General features: G+C 38.0%; 1 protein-coding gene and 1 pseudogene across 3 annotated transcripts in view; both read right to left on the reverse strand.

Annotated features, from left to right (window-relative positions):
• The window catches only part of TPST1 (tyrosylprotein sulfotransferase 1), a 167011-nt gene that overhangs the window by 57555 nt on the left and 90075 nt on the right, over positions 1 to 19381 (reverse strand). The window lies entirely within an intron of this gene.
• Positions 10967 to 12185, reverse strand: LOC101432320 (vacuolar protein sorting-associated protein 37A pseudogene; annotated as a pseudogene).

A 19381-nucleotide genomic window follows, 5' to 3' on the forward strand; every position in this document is an offset into this window, starting at 1 on the left:
AGGCTTGTGTGATCCAGCTTTGTGATCTAAGAAAAACAGTGAAACTCAGAACTTGTGGATAATGACCACTAACAGGTAGAGGACCTGCAGGTTCAAAAACATTGTTAAAAAACACGGTTGTATATACCAGCAATGAACAATCCAAAAAGAAAATCAAGAAAATAATTACATTTACAATAGTATCCAAAAGAATAAAACATTTAGGAATAAATTTAACCAAGGATGTGAAATTGAGAATTCAGAAACAAGCCCTAATATCTATGGGCACTTTTTTTAACAAATCAATTTTACTGATACGTATTAATAAAGCATACATCCATCCAAAGTATACAATCAATAGTATTGGGTATAACCATATAGTTGTGCATTCAGCACTTTAATTATTTTTAGAGCATTTTCATAATAAAAACAAAAACCAAACAAACAAAACTCACAACCTCGTAACCTCTCTATGCTTCCCCTGCCATACATAGCTGCTATTCTGTTTCCTTCTCTCTAGCATAATGTATTTATATTTTGTAAAAACTCTTATATATGCAATATCACCCATATTCATATTTTACATGAGGTGTCACTATGTTAAACAGTCCCATCTGACATTTTTAACTTTTCTTCTAGTATTATATATGACCTTAGATTTACCTTTCAACCACTGTCATACCCATATAATAGGTCTGCTAATTACCAACACTATATATGCTTTCACCATCTATCTATTTCCAAAGATTTACTAACAACATTTTTACGAATTCTGCACAGATTAATCCTCAGCTTTCCCCATTCTCTACTCTCATTCTATTTTCTGGTGACCTATATTCTAATTATTAAGTCCATGAGTTTACATAATATATTTAGTTCATAATAGTGCAACCATACAGTATTTGTCCTTTTGTGTCTAGCTTGCTTCAGTAGACATAATGTCCTCCAAGTTCACCCACATTGTCATATGCTTTACAGCTTCATTTCTTCTTACCACTGCATAATATTCCACTATGTGTACATGCCACAGGTTTTTATCCATTCATTAGTTGATGGACACCTGCATTGTTTCCAACTTTTGGTAATTGTGAATAATGCCGCTATGAACACTGGTGTGCAGATGTCTGTTCACATCACTGCTCTCAGTTTTTCTGGGTATATACCTAGTAATGGTATTGCCAGGTCACTTGGCAAGTCGATATCAACTTCCTTAGGAACTGCCGAACAGTCCTCCACAGTTGCTGTACCATTCTACATTCCCACCAACAGTGAATAAGAGTTCCTATCTCACCACATTCTCTCCAGCATTTAGAGTTTTCCAACTTTTTAATAGTATCCAGTCTAATAAGTGTGAAATGATATCTCTTTGTAGTTTTGATTTGCATTTCCCTAATTGCTAGTGATGCTCAACATTTTTTTCATGTGTTTCTTTGCCATTTGTATTTCTTCTTTGGACAATTTTTTTTTCAAATCTTTTGCCCATTTTTCTTTTAGGAGGTACAGGTGATTGGACCCAGGACCCTGTATGTGGGAAACAGGCGCTCAACCACTAAGTTAGATCTGCTCCCCAATGAAAGTTGTTTTTTTTCATTTGTTTGTTTGGTTTTTAGAAGGTACCAGGCATCAAACCCGGGACCTCGTACATGGGAAGCAGGTACTCAACCACTTAAGCTATATCTATTCTGGTTTTGTCCATTTTTTAATTGGGAAGTTTGTCTTTCTATTGTTGAGTTGTAGTATCTCTTTATATATCATGGATACTGAAAACTTATCTGATATGTGTTGCCAAATATTTTGTCCCATTGAGTAGGCTGCCTTTCCACCCTTTTGACAAAGTTCTTTGAGGTGCAAAAGTGTTTAATTTTGAGATGTCATTTATCTATTTTTTCTTTTGTTGCTTGTGCTTTGGGTATAAGGTTTAAGAAACCACCACCATCTTGAAGATGTTTTCCTACATTTTCTTCTAGAAGTTTTACATTGTCACCTTTATATTTAGGTCCTTGATACATTTTGAGTTAATTTTTGTATAAGGTATGAGATAAAGGTCCTTTCTTTCTTTTGGGACATGGTAGCCAATATTCTCAGCACTATTGGTTGAATAGTCTGTTCTAGCCCAGCTGGAGAGCTTGACAGCCTTGTCAAAAATCACCTGACTGTAGATGTGAGGGTCTATTTCTCAATTCTCAATTCAGTTCAATTGGTTAATCTATCTGTCTTCATATGGATGAGCAATATTTGACAAAGGTGCCTAGTCCACTCAATGGGGAAAGAATAGTTTCTTCAACAAATAATACTGGTAAAACTGGATATACATATGCAAAAGAATGAAATTCGACCCTTATACTTTACATCATATACTCAAATGGATCAATGACCTAAATGTAAGAGCTAAAAGCACAAAACTCTTAGAAGGAAACAAAACTCTTGGGGGAAAACCTTCATGTCCTTGTATTAGGGAATGGATTCTGAGATATGATACCAAAAGCATGAGCAGCAAAAGGAAAAAAAAGATAGTATCAAAACTAGACACTGACACTAACAAAAAGTGAAAAGACAACCTACAGATTGGGAGAAAATAGTTCTAAATCATGTACCTGATAAAGACTTGATATCTAGAATATCCAGAGAACTCCTACAACTATAACCCAATTAAATAATAGGCAAAGGGCTTACAAAGACATTTTTTCCAAGAACATAAACAAATGGCCAATAAGCACATGAAAAGATGTTCAACATCATTAGCCACCAGGGAAATGCAAATCAAAACCACAATGAAATACCACTTCACACTCATTAAGATGGCTATTATTTAAAATTGGAAAATAACAAGAGTTGGTGAGGATGTGTGAAGGCTTGAACTCTTCTACATTGCTGGTGGGAAGGTAAAATGGTGTAGTCATTGTGGAAAACATTTTGGCTCTTATGCAAAGTTAATCAAGTGTCCATCAACAGATGAATGGATAAAAAAAAAAGTGTGGTGTATATTTACAGTGGAATATTATTTAGCCATAAAAAAAGAATCAAAGTGCTGATACATGATACAACATGAATGAACCTGGAAAATATTATGCTAGGTAAAATAAGCTAGACACAAAAGGACAAATATTATATACTTTCACTTATATGTGATACCTAGAATAAGCAAATTCAGAGAGATAGAAAAGAGGGGCTATCAGGGGCTGAGGGGAGGGGTAATGAGTACAGAAAAAGTTTTGGTAATGGATGGTAGCACAACATTGTAAATGAAATTAATGCTGCTGAATTATACATGTAAAAATGGCAAATTTTGTTATATGCAATATAACAATAAAAACTAAATTTTAAGCAACTGTGTGTAGCTCAGTGGCTGAGCACCTGCTTCCCATATATGAGGTCCTGGGCTCAATTCCTGATACCTCCTAAAAATTTTTAAAAAATTTTTTTAAGTTCTGAACAATAAAATAACAGTTGTACACTTTTTAAAGAAGAAGAATATGCAAAGTTTGGCAAACAATGGCCCAAACCCAGCCTGCTATTTTTGTAAATAAAGTTTTATTGGAACACAGCTGTACCCAATTGTTTCTATACTATCTATGGCTGCTTTTGCTCTTCAACAGCAGTACTAAATAGTTGCAACAGAAACCATACGGCAAACAAAGTCAAAGATATTTACTACCTGGTCCTTTACAGTAGAAGGCTGCCAATCTCTGATAAAAAGGATATGGTTACTACAGTTGAACAGACCTGGTCCAAAGAGCCTCATTCTCTTTTCTAAATAACAGCCTGCAGACTAGATGGAGACAATCATCTCTCCCCTACTCTTTCAGTCATTCAGTCATTCCAGAAGTTAACCAACACTTAGGCCTGAAGTGTACTAGGATATGAACTGGCTATTCTAGCACCCTAGTCACAGTAGTCACAGTAGGAGTTGGAAACATAGTACCTGACCAGACTGGTATGTTTCAGCAGCCAGAGCCTAGATAAAGGACTGCAAGGCAAGATATCTGTGAATCTGCAATTTCCCCCCAATCAGCAAGGTTCAGGTTACTTACTCTGTAGCATTTATAGTGACAGGCACCTTGCCTGGAGGAATGGGAACAATGTCTTGAATGACTGAGGTGAATCTAATACTACAAGACACTCATTGTAAGCATGGCTCTTCCTTGAGTCTCTGTTAAACACTACAGCTAGGCCAGTTGCCAAACCACAGATCTGAATTATACACAATAACCCAGATTAAAATAATCCAGATTAAAGCATCAGAGCTAGAGTGGACATGTAAAAAGCAATGGGTCGAAGAATATATCGTCCAAATGGTTAGTTATTTTGCAGTAAAATACATGATGAGGGAAGTAGATGTGGTTCAAGTGATGGAGCTTCCACCTACTACATGGGAGAACCTGGGTTTGATCCCTGGGGCTTCCTGCTGAAAATGAAGAAGAGAAAGCATGCCTGCACAGTGAGCCAGTGACTGCACAAGTGCCTGCATGGCAAGCCAGTGCCTGCGCGAGTGCCTGGATGGTGAGCCAGTGCCCACGCAAGTGAGTCACACAGCAAGATGATGACGCATCAAAAAGAGAGACAAGGGGTAGTCAAGGTGAAGCGTAGCAGAAACCAGGAACTGAGGTGGCGCAATTGACAGGGAACTTCTCTCCACATCAGGGGTCTCCAGGATCGAATCCCGGTGAATCCTAGAGGAGAGAAAAAGACAAGAGAAGACAACACAGACAACAAAAACAGCAGCAGAGGAGGGGAAGAGGGAAAAATAAATAAATAAATAAATAAATAAATAAATAAATAAATAAATAAATAAATAAATCTTTAAACACACACACTCGTGATGAGGCGAGTGGGTATAGCTCAGTGGTTGAGGGCCTACTTTGCATGTAAAAGGTCCCGAGTTCAAACCCTGGCACCTTCTAAAAAAAAGCAAAGCCAAAAAACCAAAAAACACATGATGAAATAAAAGTCAGTTTTCAAAGACTATTTCACTATTAGAAAATGATCAGGTTATGTCCTATGAAAGATTTCAAAACGTATATATGACAGGAATTCAATTTCATTAAAATATGTTATACATGCAAACTCACATATACACACACAGAATCATACCAAAATGCTAATAATGAGAGGTGGGATTAAGCAGGATTTTTATTTTCAGGCAGAAATGGCCTGGAAAAAAGTGTCTTAGGTTTTAAAACAGCAGGGGAAGGCTGGACACTACCCAGAAGAGAGAGGGGCACAGGAGAAGAATCTTGAGGGAAAGACTGTGAGTAGAAGCTCCAGCTAAAGCTACCAGCAGCCTTCCCCCCATGCCAGGACTGGTTGTTGAGATCACAGAAGGGAGTGGAATTATTTCCTACCCAGGAAAAGAGAGGGGGCTGCCAGCAAGTTTGCAGAACAGCCTCTGAGAAAGATTGATTTACAAGACTCTGCATAGCCTTGAGGCAGGATCTTCTGTCACACAGTTGCTGTCTGTTGCAGCCAACACACTCCTACCAGGGTTTGAACTGAGAGGGCTGTTGAAAAGCGACATCTGCTGGCAAACAAAGGAAGTGCAAATGGGGAAATTAAAATAAATGAGAGGATTTTTCCAGTCTTCTTCCCCAAGGACCTTGGAAAAGGGTATGCAACTCATTACTGGGTCCATGGGCATGATCTGAGCAACTACCAGGAACAATCCTAAAGACCTATAACAGGTTGAACCAAGAATTAAAGAACAGGAAAGCAGATGTGGCTCAAGCAGTTGAGCTCTTGCCTACCACACAGGAGATCCATGGTGCAGTTTCTGGTGCCTCCTAAAAAAGACAGTGAGCTGGTGCGATGGGCAGGCATGGCAAGCTGACACCACAAGATGATGCAACAAGAGACACAAGAAGAAAAACATAATGAGACACAACAAAGCTGGGAATGGAGGTGGCTCAAGTGATTAGGTGCCTCTGTCCCACATCAGAGGTCCTGGGTTTGGTTTCTGGTGCCTCCTAAAGAAACAAAGAAAATGAAGGTGGGGAGAAATAAATTTTAAAAATTAATCTAAAAAAAAAAAAGAGAGAGAAAAGAATCAAAGAATGGCAGTAACACACAATCTCCTGCCACTAAATTCCAATGCAAAGAGAAAGAAATTGAGCATCAGAGGAAATTCACCATCCTTATCAGATGCCTTTAAGTCAGAAAAAATTACACTAAGAAAATGTGAGAAATGATCCAAGCAAAGGAATATATTAAAGCCCCAGATGAGACACAGGTTTTGAGACAACTAAATCAACAAGGTTCATACAAATCTCCTAAATCAAATCAATGAGTTGAAAGATAGTATGGCTAGAAGACACTGGGTAAGCACATAGAAGAATTTGAAAATCTGAATAGAAAAATAACAGAGCTTATGGGATTGAAAGACAGAAAATGTGAGAATGAATGCACATTAGAGAAGGGGTTCATAACCTTTTGTGTTCCACAGACCCCTTTGCCAGTCAGGTAAAAACCACAGACCCCTTACTAAGTCCACATTATACTGTGTATTATTTAATAAATACATCACACCTGTACCAACACAGCCCCACAAGAATAATGTTTTTTCGAATTTCAATTCAAGTTCATGGACCCTGGTTAAGAAACCCTGCACTAGAGGGAACAGATATGGCTCAAGTAGTTGAGCACCTGCTTCCTACATAAGCAGTTCCAGGTTTGGTTCCTGGTTGCTCCTTTAAAACAAAAAACAAACAAAGAAAAAAAAAACAAGCAAAACAAACAAAAAAATCAACTCAGGGGAGCCAATGTGGCTCAGTGGTTGTGTGCCAGCTTCCCACATACAAGGTCCCAGGTTCAATACCTGGAGCGGCACCTAAAAAAAAAAAAAAAAAATTACAGGCATATAACAACAGACTCTAAATGATAGAAGAAAGAATAAGTGATAAAGAAGACAGAACAGCTGAAATGGAAGAGAGGGAAGAACAGAGAGAGAAAAGAATGGAAAAAATTGAGCAGGGGCTCAGAGTTGAATGATAACATGACGTGCAACAACATACGAGATGTGGGTATTCCAGAAGGAGAACAGAAGGGAAAGGGGCAGAATGAGTATTTGAGGAAATAATGGCTGAAAATTTCCCAACTCTTGTGAAAGAAATGAGCTTACATGTCCAAGAAGCACAATGTACCCCAATAGAATAAAAGTAAATAACCTACTCTAAGACAAATACTGCTCAAAATGTCAAATGCCAAAGATAAAGAGAAAATTCTGAAAGCAGCAAGGGAGAAACAAACCTAGTAAGACTCACTGCAGATTCCTCATCAGAAACCATGGAGGCGAGAAGACAGTGGCATGATACAAATAGAATACTGAAAGAAAAAAATTGCCAGCTGAGAATTCTTTATCCAACAATTTGTCCTTCAAATATAAAGGTAAGTTTAAAATATTCACCAAAAAAACCCCAGAAACTAAGATAGTTTGTGAAAAAGAATTTACCTTTGCAGGAAGCATTAAAAGGAACCTTACAGTCTGAAAGAAAAAGACAGGAGAGAGGAGCTTGGAGGAGACTAGCAGAAAGACTAACCAAAAGAGTAAAAAGATGAAAATAAGATATGATATATAAAAGCTAAAGAAAACAATTATGGGAGTAAATAATTCATTTATATAATATCACTAAATATGAATGGATTAAACCCCCTAATCAAAAGATACGGGCTGACAGAATGGATTAAAAAAAACCATAAACCATCCATATGCTGCTTACAAGAGACTCACCTTAGACCCAGGGGTACAAACCAGCTGAAAGTGAAAGGTTGGAATGAGATACTCAATGCAAATAGAAACCAAAAACTATACTAATATTGGGGAAAAAGCAGACTTTAAATGCAAAAAAGTTATAAGAGATACAGAAGGCCATTATATATTATAAAAGGGACAATTCACCAGGAAGATATAACAGTCATAAGTATCTATGCACTTAACCAGGGGGCCCCAAAACACATGAGGCAAACTCTGGCAAAACTGAAGGAAGAAGCAAGACAATTCCACAATAATCATTGGAGACTTCAACACACCACTCACATCATTAAATAGAACAGCTAAATAAGATCAATAAGGAAACAGAAAAGTTGAACCATATGATAAATGAGCTAGACCTAACTGACAAATACATAACGTTGCTTTCTCCAGGATAGAGTACATATTGGGTTACAAGGCAGGCCGCAATAAATAAACGACATATTCCTAAACAATCACTGGGTCAAAGAAGAAATTGTAAGATAAATTAGTAAATATACTGAGATGAAAGAAAACAAGAACACAACCTATCAAAATTTATGGGATACAATGAAAGCAGTGCTGAGAGAGGAATTTATAGCCCTAAATGTGTATATTAAAATAAAAGAGGGAAGTGGACTTGGTCCAATGGATAGGGTATCTGCCTACCACATGGGAGGTCAGCGGTTCAAACCCCGGGCTTCCTTGACCCGGGTGGAGCTGGCCCATGCGCAGTGCTGATGCGTGCAAGGAGTGCCATGCCATGCAGGGGTGTCCTTTGCATAGGGGAGCCCCACATGCAAGGAGTGCGCCCCATAAGGAGAGCCGCTCAGCATGAAAGAAAGTACAGCCTGCCCAAGAATGGCACCGCATACACAGAGAGCTGACACAACAAGATGATGAAACAACAAGAAACACAGATTCCTGGTGCCGCTGATAAGGACAGAAGCAGTCACAGAAGAACACAGCGAATGGACACAGAGAGCAGACAACAGCAGGGGAGGGGGGGGGGCGGGGGGATAGGGGCGAGAATACATAAATATTTTTTTTAAAAAAGAGCTAAAATAAAAAATCTAATTGAATACCCAGAGGAACTAGAAAAAGAACAGCAAAAGAATCCCAAAGCAAACAGAGGGAAAACAATAAAAAATATTTGAGCAGAAATAAATGCAATTGAGATAAAAAAACACATTACAGAAAAGCAATAAAACCAAGAGATGATTCTTTGGGAAGATCAATAAAATGGACAAAATCCTTAGCTAGACTAACAAAGAAAAAAAGAGAGAAGAGGCAAGTAAATTAGAAATGAAAAACGCCAAGTTACAACTGACCCCACAGAAATAAAAAGGATCATAACATATTACAAGAAACTGTATTCCAACAAACTAGACAACCTAGGTGAAATGGAGAAATTCCTAGACACAAACAATTGACATTGACTCTACTAGAAATATAAGAACACAACAAACCACTCACATTTTAAAAAATTGAATCAATCATCAGAAACCTCCCAACAAAGCAAAGTCTAGGACTAGATGGCTTCACAGGTAAATTCTACCAAGCATTTCAAGAAGAATAAACAAGAATCCTGTTTAAATTCTTCCAAAAAATTGAAGAGGAGAGAAAATTACCCAACACATTCCACGAAACCAACATCACCCTAATATCAAAGCCAAAAAAAGATACTATTAATACAAGAAAAGAAAGTTACAGACAAATCTCTCTAATGAACATAGTTGCATTCTCAACAAAATACTTGCAAATAGAATCCAAAAGTATATCAAAAGAATTATACACCATCATGAAGTGGAATTTATTCCTGGCAGGCAAGGGTGGTTCAACATAAGAAAATCAATTAATGTACTACAACACATTAGAAATTCAAGGGAAAAAAACTTCCTGCTCACCTCAATCAATGTAGAAAAGGCATTTGAGAACATCCAACATCCTTTCTTGATAAAAACACGAAGACAGGAATAGAAGGAAAGTTCCTCAATATGGTAAAGGGCATATACGAAAAACCTTCAGTCAACGTCATACTCAATGGGGAAAAGTTGAAAGCTGTCCCTCTAATTTCAGGAACAAGACAAGGATGTCACCACTGTTATTCAATATTGTGCTATAAATTCTAGCTAGAGCAATTATACAAAAAAAAATTTTTTAAAGCATCCAAACAGGAAAAGAGGAAGTAAACTCTCACTATTTGTGGATGACATGATTCTATATATTTTTTGAGGCTACACATTTTTCCATTTATATGAATTACCCAGATTAAACAAATTCATAGACACAGGAAGTATATTAGTGGTTGCAGGGGTGGTGGGGAGACACTGCTGGGTATGGTGTTACTCTTTGGGGTGATGAAATGTAATGGAATTAGAAAATAGTGATGGTACTACCACCTTGTGAATATATTAAAACCCACTGAATTGTCCTCTTTAAAAAAAGGCTGACTTGTATAGTATGTAAATTAGATCTCAACTTAGAAAAAACTTAGATAGGAAAATAAATCCTCATTTCTAATATTCTTTAGTTCACATAAAACCCTATAGGAATCCTCCTAACCTTTACATATACAGAAAAGGAGAATATCTATTGCCAAGAGCTTTACCTGGGTTTAAGTTTTATAGAAAAACGATGCTAAGGCAGGTATTATCACCCCTACATTAGCGATGAAGAAACAAGACTCAGAGAATTTAATTATTTTGTTCAGGGTCATAAAGTCTAGATTTGAACCTATGTCCATGCTAAGTCACACATGCTTAATTAACATTATACCCAGCTGGAAAGTAATGAGTACAAAAAGCATAGATATATTAAAAAAAAAAAAAAAAAGAGGTAAATTAGTTACCATTTTTCCCTGAAATTGTTTTCTTTTTTAGAGGCTGGAAAAAATTCAGGAAGTCCAACTAAACCGCACTCGAGTGAAGAGTAAGCAGAGCGAGCCCAGCAAGCACTGGGGGCTCTCCACCTGCGACGACGGCACGGCCAACACACCCCAGGACTACAGTGGGAACCTGCGGTCGTTCCCCTCCAGGAGCCCTTCCCAGGGCGACGATGACTCTGTCCTGATCCTAACCCAGGACAACCTGAAGAGCTCAGACCCAGATCTATCGGCCAACAGCGACCAGGAGTCCGGCATGGAGGACCTGAGCTGCTGGTCTCCGAGTCGGGGAGAGTGCCCGCCCAGTGAGGATAGCGGCAGGGACCGGGACTCGGACAAAGCCGTGTTCCTCACCACCTGAAGGTCCTCCCTGGAGCCCAGCAGAGAGGACGCACAAGACATGCTTCCAAAAACATGGGACCTATAGTGGAGCATGAAATTGGCTGTGCATTGCTATCGCCTGTTGAAGTTTCTCTTCCTTGGCTCTTCTACAGTGGCAAATTGTTCTCTTTTCCATGAAGGTACTGAGAAAATCATCTATGTCAGTTTTTCCCTCCAAGAAATCTTCAGCGATATTATCAGACTCTTCCTCAGTTTCATGTGCAGCTACTTTCAGCCTTGCCTGAAGGGCACCTGCACTACAGCTCTCACTAAGTTCATGCTGCCTTTGCATCTTCTTTTCAAAAGTAGATTTCATTTGTGTAAGTAATTCATACTTATCTAAGACAGTTTGCCTTTTGGCTTCCAAATGGGCTCCAAAAGGAGATTTTTTTCTTGCTAGCTCCTCGATACTTCTTACTAGATCATCCTTGTCAGTAATGATTTGTTTTAGTTGAGGCAGAGTCAGAAATTGTTCTAGCAGTACGTCTTCCTGTTCATTCATATCTGTGAGTTGTGACATACTTAGTTCTGAGAGCTCTGGAAATGCATCAGGGACATCTGGCATCTTGTATCCAAAACCATTTTGGCTTACCGGTGCTGAAGTTCTGTGGTAGGAACGGGTAAGGGCAGATTTGAAAGGACGCCGAAGGAAGGAAAAGCAGGCTTAGCTGTGTTGTAACTTGTAGTTGAAGAAACAGTGTCAGCAGCAGGTACAGACGTGATGGTCCTGCTGGCTTCTTGTGGGGGATATGGAGGAAGAAATGGAAAACTCTGAGAAGCATAAGGAGGCGCCCCGCCTGGGCTGCTGTACAGGTATGGAAATGATGTTGAAGTGGGAGCCAAAACTGGAGGATTCGTCAAAAACTCATCCAAGAGACTCTGAATAATTTTTCCAAGATCTGAGTGCATAGTAAAATTGTTTACTAATGGAGAGGTAACATACACTCCTTGTTTATCCATTAAGTGATGCCAGATTGGTGGGTAAACACTGATCACTGGTTTTTCCTGAGGAAACTGAGGAGGAAGCAATATATTAATGTTAATTGTCAGGTTGTTTACGGTGAATGGTAATCTGTACTCCACATCTTTCTGTATTTCAGCTGGCGTGGGAGCTCCGGAGGGACTCGATGAGGCACTGCTGCTGCTGCTGCAGGCTGGTGAGGCCGCCGGGCGCCCCGGCGAGGACGAGGCGCTCTTGGCCAGGGGGAAGAGCCAGTTCATCCTCCTCAGGCCCGGCCTGAGGCCCTGAGGCACGCCGGAGCTTGGGGTCCCAGCGCCCCGGCGGCCTGTCCCCGCCCAACAAGCCCGCAGGGGACCCCCAGGCCCGGCGCCCAGGCTCCAGGCTCCGGCTGCGGGAGCTGCAGCACCGCCCAAAGCCGCCCCGACCAGCACACCTATATTTAGAAAATTCTGAAATGTCTATGACAAAGGTATTTGAATAAATAAATGAGTTCAGCAAAATGGCAGAATTCAAGATCAACACATAAAAATCAGTAATCTTTCTTTACTAGTATTGAACAATCTGAGGAGGAAATCAGGAAAAAATTCCATTTAAAATAGCAACGAAAATAGTCAAACAGCTAGGAATCAATTTAACCAAAGAAGTTCAAGATTCAGGACCTATAAGCAGAAAACTACAAAACAATGCTAAAGGAAAAAAAAAAGACCCAAACAAATCAAATGGAAATACATTCCATGTTCACAGGTTAGAAGACTAAATATCATGAAGATGTCAATCCTACCCAAGCTGATTTATAAATTCAATGAAATATAAATAAAAATTCGAACAGCCTACTTTATAAAAAAAGAAAAGGTAATTACCAAAATTTTTGGAAGGGAAAGTGCACACAAATAGCCAAAAGCATCCAGAAAGAGAAAAGCAATGTGGGAGAACTTTCACTGTCTGACCTTGAAACATATTACAAAGGTACAGTGGTCAAAACATCATGGAATAATAGGCATTAACACAGACACGTCACAGGAAATGGATGTGGCTCAACCAATTGGGCTCCTGTCTACCATATGGGAGGTCCAGGGTTCGATGCCCAGAGCTTCCTGGTGAAGGCAAGCTGGCCCACATGGTGAGATGGCCTATGCGGAGTGCCAACCCTTGAGGGAATGCAGCCCCACACAGGAGTGCCACCCTGCATGGGAATGCCACCCTGCACAGGAAAGCTGCCCCGCACATGAGTGCCAGACAACATGGACAGCTGGCCCAGCAAGATAACGCAACAAGAGACACAGAGGAGAGAAAGTAAGAAGATGTAGCAGAACAGGGAGCTGAGCTGGCACAAGAGAGTAATCACCTCTCTCCCACTCTTGAAGGTCCCAGGATTGGTTTCTGGAGCTGCCTAATGAGAATACAAGCAGACACAGAAGAACACACAGTGAATGGACACAGAGAGCAGACAACAGGGGGAATGGGGGTGGGGGGAGAAATAAATAAATCTTAAAAAAAAAAAAGACATCAATCAGTGGAACAGAATTGAGAGTCCAGAAATAAACCCTCACCTTTAGGGACAACTGGTATTTGACAAACCAAGTGCACGTTACCAGGACAAAACAGTCTCTTCAACAAATGATGTTGGGGCATCTGGATATCCATAACCAATAGAACGAGAGAGGACCCTTTTCACTCCCTATACAAGAATCAACTCAAAATGGATCAAAGACATAAATATAAAAGCCAGGATCATAAAACTACTGGAAGAAAATGTAGGGAAACATCTTTCAGATATTGTGGTAGGTGGTGGTTTCTTAAACCTTAAACCCAAAGCATGAGCAACAAAAGAAAAAAGATAAATGGGACCTGCCCAAAATTAAACACTTGTGCACCTCAAAGGGCTTTGTCAAAAGGATGAACAAGCAGCTGACTCAATGGGGGAAACATAATTGGAAATCAAATATCCAATAAGGGTTTAATATCCATGATATATAAAGAAATGTTACAACTCAACAATAAAAAGACAAAAGACACGATTAAAAAATGGACAAAAGAATTGAATAGACATTTGTCTAAAGAAGAAAATTCAAGGAACAGAGAGAGTATGCAAGGGCAAGCAAGAAACTCCTACTCATCTGCCCTATGGGACCTAAGCTCCCTCTCAATTAGAGGTGGAGTAGGCATCACCATCACAGAATCCTCAGGACTGGGGAATGTATGATAGACTAGAATCAACTTACAGTTGTTCTACTGTAGGCTTGCTGTGATGCAATGGAAGAACGTTTATCATGTATGTGGGGCAGTGGCCACTGGAGGTTCTGAGGGGAGGGAGAGGAAAAAATAAGTGTAATTTGGAGACATTTTTGGGACTTGAGAATTATCCTGAATGACATTTCAATGGCAGATACAGATGACTGTATATCATGTAATAACTGCAAAAATGTGAGAGTGTAAACTACAATGTAAACTATAATCATCGCTTAGTTGCAATGCTCCAAGTTGTGTTCATCAATTGTGACAAATGTACCACAGTAATGAAGGATGTTGCTGATGTGAGAAAATATGGGAGGGCTAGGGAGCAGGGCATATGGGAATCCCCTATATTTTTTGTGTAACATTTTGTAATCTAAGTTTCTTTTAAAAAATAAAAATAAAAAAGTATATTAAAAAAAGAAGAAATACAAATGGCAAAAAAAAAAAAACAACATTAACATATGCTCAAAATCACTAGGGAAATGCAAATCAAAGCTACAATGAGATTTCATATCACACCCATTAGAATGCCCACTATTTAAAAGATAGTTCCTAAAGAAGTTGAATATAGATTTGCCACATGCTGGCAATACCACTACTAGGTATATACCCAGGAGAATTGACAGCAGTGACATGAAAGGACATCTGCACACCAATGTTCATAGTAGCATCATTCACAATTGCCAAAATATGGAAACAACCCAGGTGTCCATCAACTGAAGAGTGGATAAACAATCTGTGGTGTATATACACGATGAAATATTATGCAGCTTTAAGAAGAAATGAAGTCATGAAGCATATGACAACATGGATGAACCTGAAGGACATTGTGTTGAGTGAAGCATGCTAGGCACAAAAGGACAAATACTATATGATTGCACTATTATGAACTAAATATATTGTGTCAAGTCATGGAGTTAATAACTAGAATATAGGTCACCAGAATATAGAATGAGGTTAGAGAATGGAAAAATGAGGGTTAATCTGTGCAGAATTGGGAAAAAGATTGTTTGTAAATCTTTGGAGATTAATAGAAAAGGTGAAGGCACATCATAATGTCTGTAACTAACAGAGATATTAGTGAGTATGGCAGTGGTTAAAAGGGTAAGTCTGAGGTCATGACCACTAAAAGGAAAGCTAAAAATATAACACAGGCTGTATAGCAAAGTGAAACCTCATGTGAAATATGAATATGGGTAATATTGCACATAAGGCTGTTTTTCCTTGAAACTGAAAAAATGTATGCTACAAGATATTATCTGGCAAAAATACAACCAAAGCAAACTACAGATAGTAGTATACAGTAATATATCAATACTCTTCCAATAAGGGTGAAAAAAAAGAGGAAATATACTAAGGGAAACTAGACACAAGGCACTACATACTGCTTGACTCCATCTATCCAAAATATAAATACAAATAAAGTAGAGAGACAGAAAAAGAATAGTAGCTATGAATGGCAGGAGAAGCATAGAGAGATTGAGAGGTGATGAGTTTTTGTTTTTTGTTTATTTAAAATTATTATTGGAATAATGAAAATGCTCTAATAATGATTGAATTGATGAATGTACAACTATATGATTATACCAAATACCATGACTGTACATTTTGAATGGATTGTATGTTTTATTAATATGTACTAATAAAATTGATTTAAAAAAAAAAAAGGTCTGTTACCCCAAGATTAATATAGTCCAAACCAAACTCCTAAATTTACTCTTTTTTTTAATTTTTATTTTTTTTCATTCCCCCAGATGGCTCCCTCATCTGCCTGCTCGTTGTCTGTTCCTCTTCTTTAGGAGGCACCAGGAATGGAACCCAGGACCTCCCATGTAGGAGGTGAGTGCCCAGCCACTTGAGCCACTTTCGCTCCCTGCTGGTTGTGGCATCTGCTCATCTTCTTCAGTAGGCACCAGGAATGGAATAGGGACCTCCCATGCAGGAGGTGGGCACCCAATTGTTTGAGCCACTTTTGCTCCCCATAAATTTACTCTTAAAATCTGCTATACCCACAGTCCTCCCCATCTTAGTTGAAAGCAACCTCATTCTTCTGGTTGCTCAGGATAAAATAACATAAAACTGGAATGACCTTTGAATACTCTCTTTTTCTCACAGTCCATATCCAATCCATGTGAAAATCCTGTCATCTATACTTTCAAAATATATCCCAATCTGACCACTTCTCACTAACTCCACCACTTCTCTCCTGGTCTAAGCCAACATCACCTCTCGCCTGGATTTCTACAGTATTCTATAGAATACTATAAAAATACTGCTTCTTCCTTTACACCAGTGTGGTCTCTTCTTGGCATATCAGTCAGAAAAACACAAGTAAGATCATGTCACAATCCTGCAATGACTCCCCATTCACTCAGAGTAAAAATCCAACTCATGTAAATGAGAGAATCTGAGAAATCACAGAATAGTTTTTTAATCTCCCCACAGCACCATATGAAAACAAAGCAAATAGATAATAGAAGCAAAAATCTATGAACAACATTTACAACAAAGCTAGGTGACAAAGTAGCCCCATAAACCCCAAAATACAAGTGGTTGGAGATGGCCAAGAAAAGACACATTATCTGAATGGAAAGAACATTTGTGTGGAAGGAAGCAGAAGGAAGCAACAGGGCATCTGACAGATAACAGAACATCAGAACAGCCAACAACCATTCTCTGAAAATCAGAGCAGTAGACACTGCAAGAGGTTTGCTCAAACCAAAAGCAGATGAGTACAAAGGGCTCTTGGTAAGTTCTGAAAGGAGCTAGAGAAGGCTGAAAAACATGAACTCTTGAAAACCTACAGCCAAAACACAGCATCATACTGGAGAAATTTCTGGGATTAGAATCAAAATTGGGCTATTAAAATAAGGCAGAAACAAAAGAAAGAGGGTCTAGTTAACAACTGAGGAAGAAGTACAGAGTCAGGAAATCTCAGAAAGCAAATCACCACATTATTTAGCACTTGATTAAAACAACAGGGAGCGGATATAGCTCAAGTGGTTGAGCACCTGCTTCCCCTGTACGAGGTCCTGGGTTCAATCTCCGGTACCTCTTAAAAAAATTTAAAAATAAAAAAACAGCAGCAGAAGAAGATCTATGGAACTAATAATGATATTCTGAACAATTACTCTTTTCAAAGTTTTAAGAAAGCAATTTTTGTGTAAAAATGAACAACAGAAAAGTCTCAGTACAAATCCCACACAAAGTTATAAGAAAAAAAGAAAATAAGGAGAATTAACATCCCTCGAGACAATCAAAACAGCCTGAAAAACATGCCCACAAAACACATTAAAATTGTAATTTGCTATTTTAAAATAAGCTAAAATATTAAGAAAATCATAATTACAAAAATTCAGAAATGAGAAGACAGAACTCAGGGAAAAAAATCATAAATGAAAGAAAAAAATCATTTCCAAAATGAGGACTAACTTAGAAGGAAGGCAAGGGCTAATATTGAAAATAATACTCTCAGAAGAAACTAAAGGTAGAGTAGAACAATTCCTTCAAGAAACAAATATGCACTTGAAAATAATTGGAAACAGAAGAAATCTTTTTAAAACAAAACATAAATGAAGACTGTATTTTCTGTGCAATTTTTCTGTGAACCTAAAACTGCTCTAAAAATTTTCTGTTAAAAATAAGAGATAAAATAAATTCAAAAGAAAGTGACAAATACTGAAGACAGGGAAAAAAAAAAAAATCCAGCACATGAAAAGGAATACCTGAAGAGAAAGAAAATCAAAGTTAGAGAACAGAATAAAATTCAAGAAAATGTTCTTTAAAAACTTTTTTAAAAAACTAATATTGACAAAGCACACTGTGTACCTGAGAAGACCTACTTTATAATGGCCAACATGAAGATATAATCTAGTAAATTTACTGGACTTTTAAGGGGGAAAAAAAAACCTTTGGCATCTAGACCAAAAATAAGCAAAGATAAAGAAAATTGGATTATCAGACTTTTCAACATTAATACTTTTTGTCAGAAGAAAATGGAACAATCTATTTAATATACACATGGAAGAAAATTGAGCCAAGAATTTTATATTCAGCAAAACTGATTTTCAAGAATAAAGGGCACAGACAAGCTCTTAGAATTAAAACTAAATGAAGGTTAAAAGGGGCATAGTATGTACCGGTTATATACTCTAACAATGTAGATACAGGATAATCATTTTTTAAAATGTAGGAGAAGGGAAAGCACATATGCAAAAAAAATTTCTTTCCCTGTTCTCACTAATCATATAGGTGGAGTAATTTGGGAAAAGCAAGTGAATTATAAAACAGTCTAATCCTATCATCCCCTGTGTTCTTAAGAACAAGGATTCTCAGAGTGAAAAGCAAGGTGTAGATTTAACATGGAACCCTATATTCATGGCTTTTGAATTGAAACTATCAGTATGAACACAAAGTATTTGATTATACATACACACACACACACACACAATACATCTACTAAACTATATCAACTGAAAAGGCTCATAAACAATGACTAACCCAGCAGCAAGGAGCAACCCTAGGGCCGAAAGAGTGGTCTTAAAATACTATTCTCCACTAAATGAAACTAGGGCATCTTAAAGAAGTGATTCATTCCTGATCTGAGATGTGCTTATCTTATCATATCAGTAGTATTGGATAGCAAGGAAATTATCTGACACTACTAGGATTAGGTCAAGGCAAAAGTTCTCAGGATCCAACTTGAATTAGTTTCCAGTGGCCAAAGATGGGACAATTTGAACTACAATAAAAATAATTACAATAGATTGAAACCCATCAAACTGGTCTCTTTGGAAGATAAGGAACCAATCTATTACCTTGGAAACTGGCAAATAAAGCAAAGAATCAAGAAATTATCATGCTTTCCTATATGAACTGGGTGACCAAGAAATAGAAGCTGAGATGTATCTCTTTATAAATTTTTCCAACCTAATATATGGAAGGGAAATTACAGAATTAGAATATTGGGATTTTGCAAGACCCAACAAATTGATGAATCTTGGCAATGAGGATTAATGGTTGCTAAAATTTAAATTAAAAAAAAAAGATTTATAGCACAACATAATGGGCAGCCTTGCCAAAAATAGACCTTTAGCCTGACTAAGGCTCTGGATTCTGCTGCCAATTTTCATCAAGCACAAAATTCAAAGGAGTGTGCTGAACAACCAACTGTTCAATTGGAAAACTGCACAATTTGTGATCAGCAAAATTCAGATTATAA

Source organism: Dasypus novemcinctus, chromosome 23 (assembly GCF_030445035.2).
Source record: "Dasypus novemcinctus isolate mDasNov1 chromosome 23, mDasNov1.1.hap2, whole genome shotgun sequence".
Classification (NCBI taxonomy): Eukaryota; Metazoa; Chordata; class Mammalia; order Cingulata; family Dasypodidae; genus Dasypus; species Dasypus novemcinctus.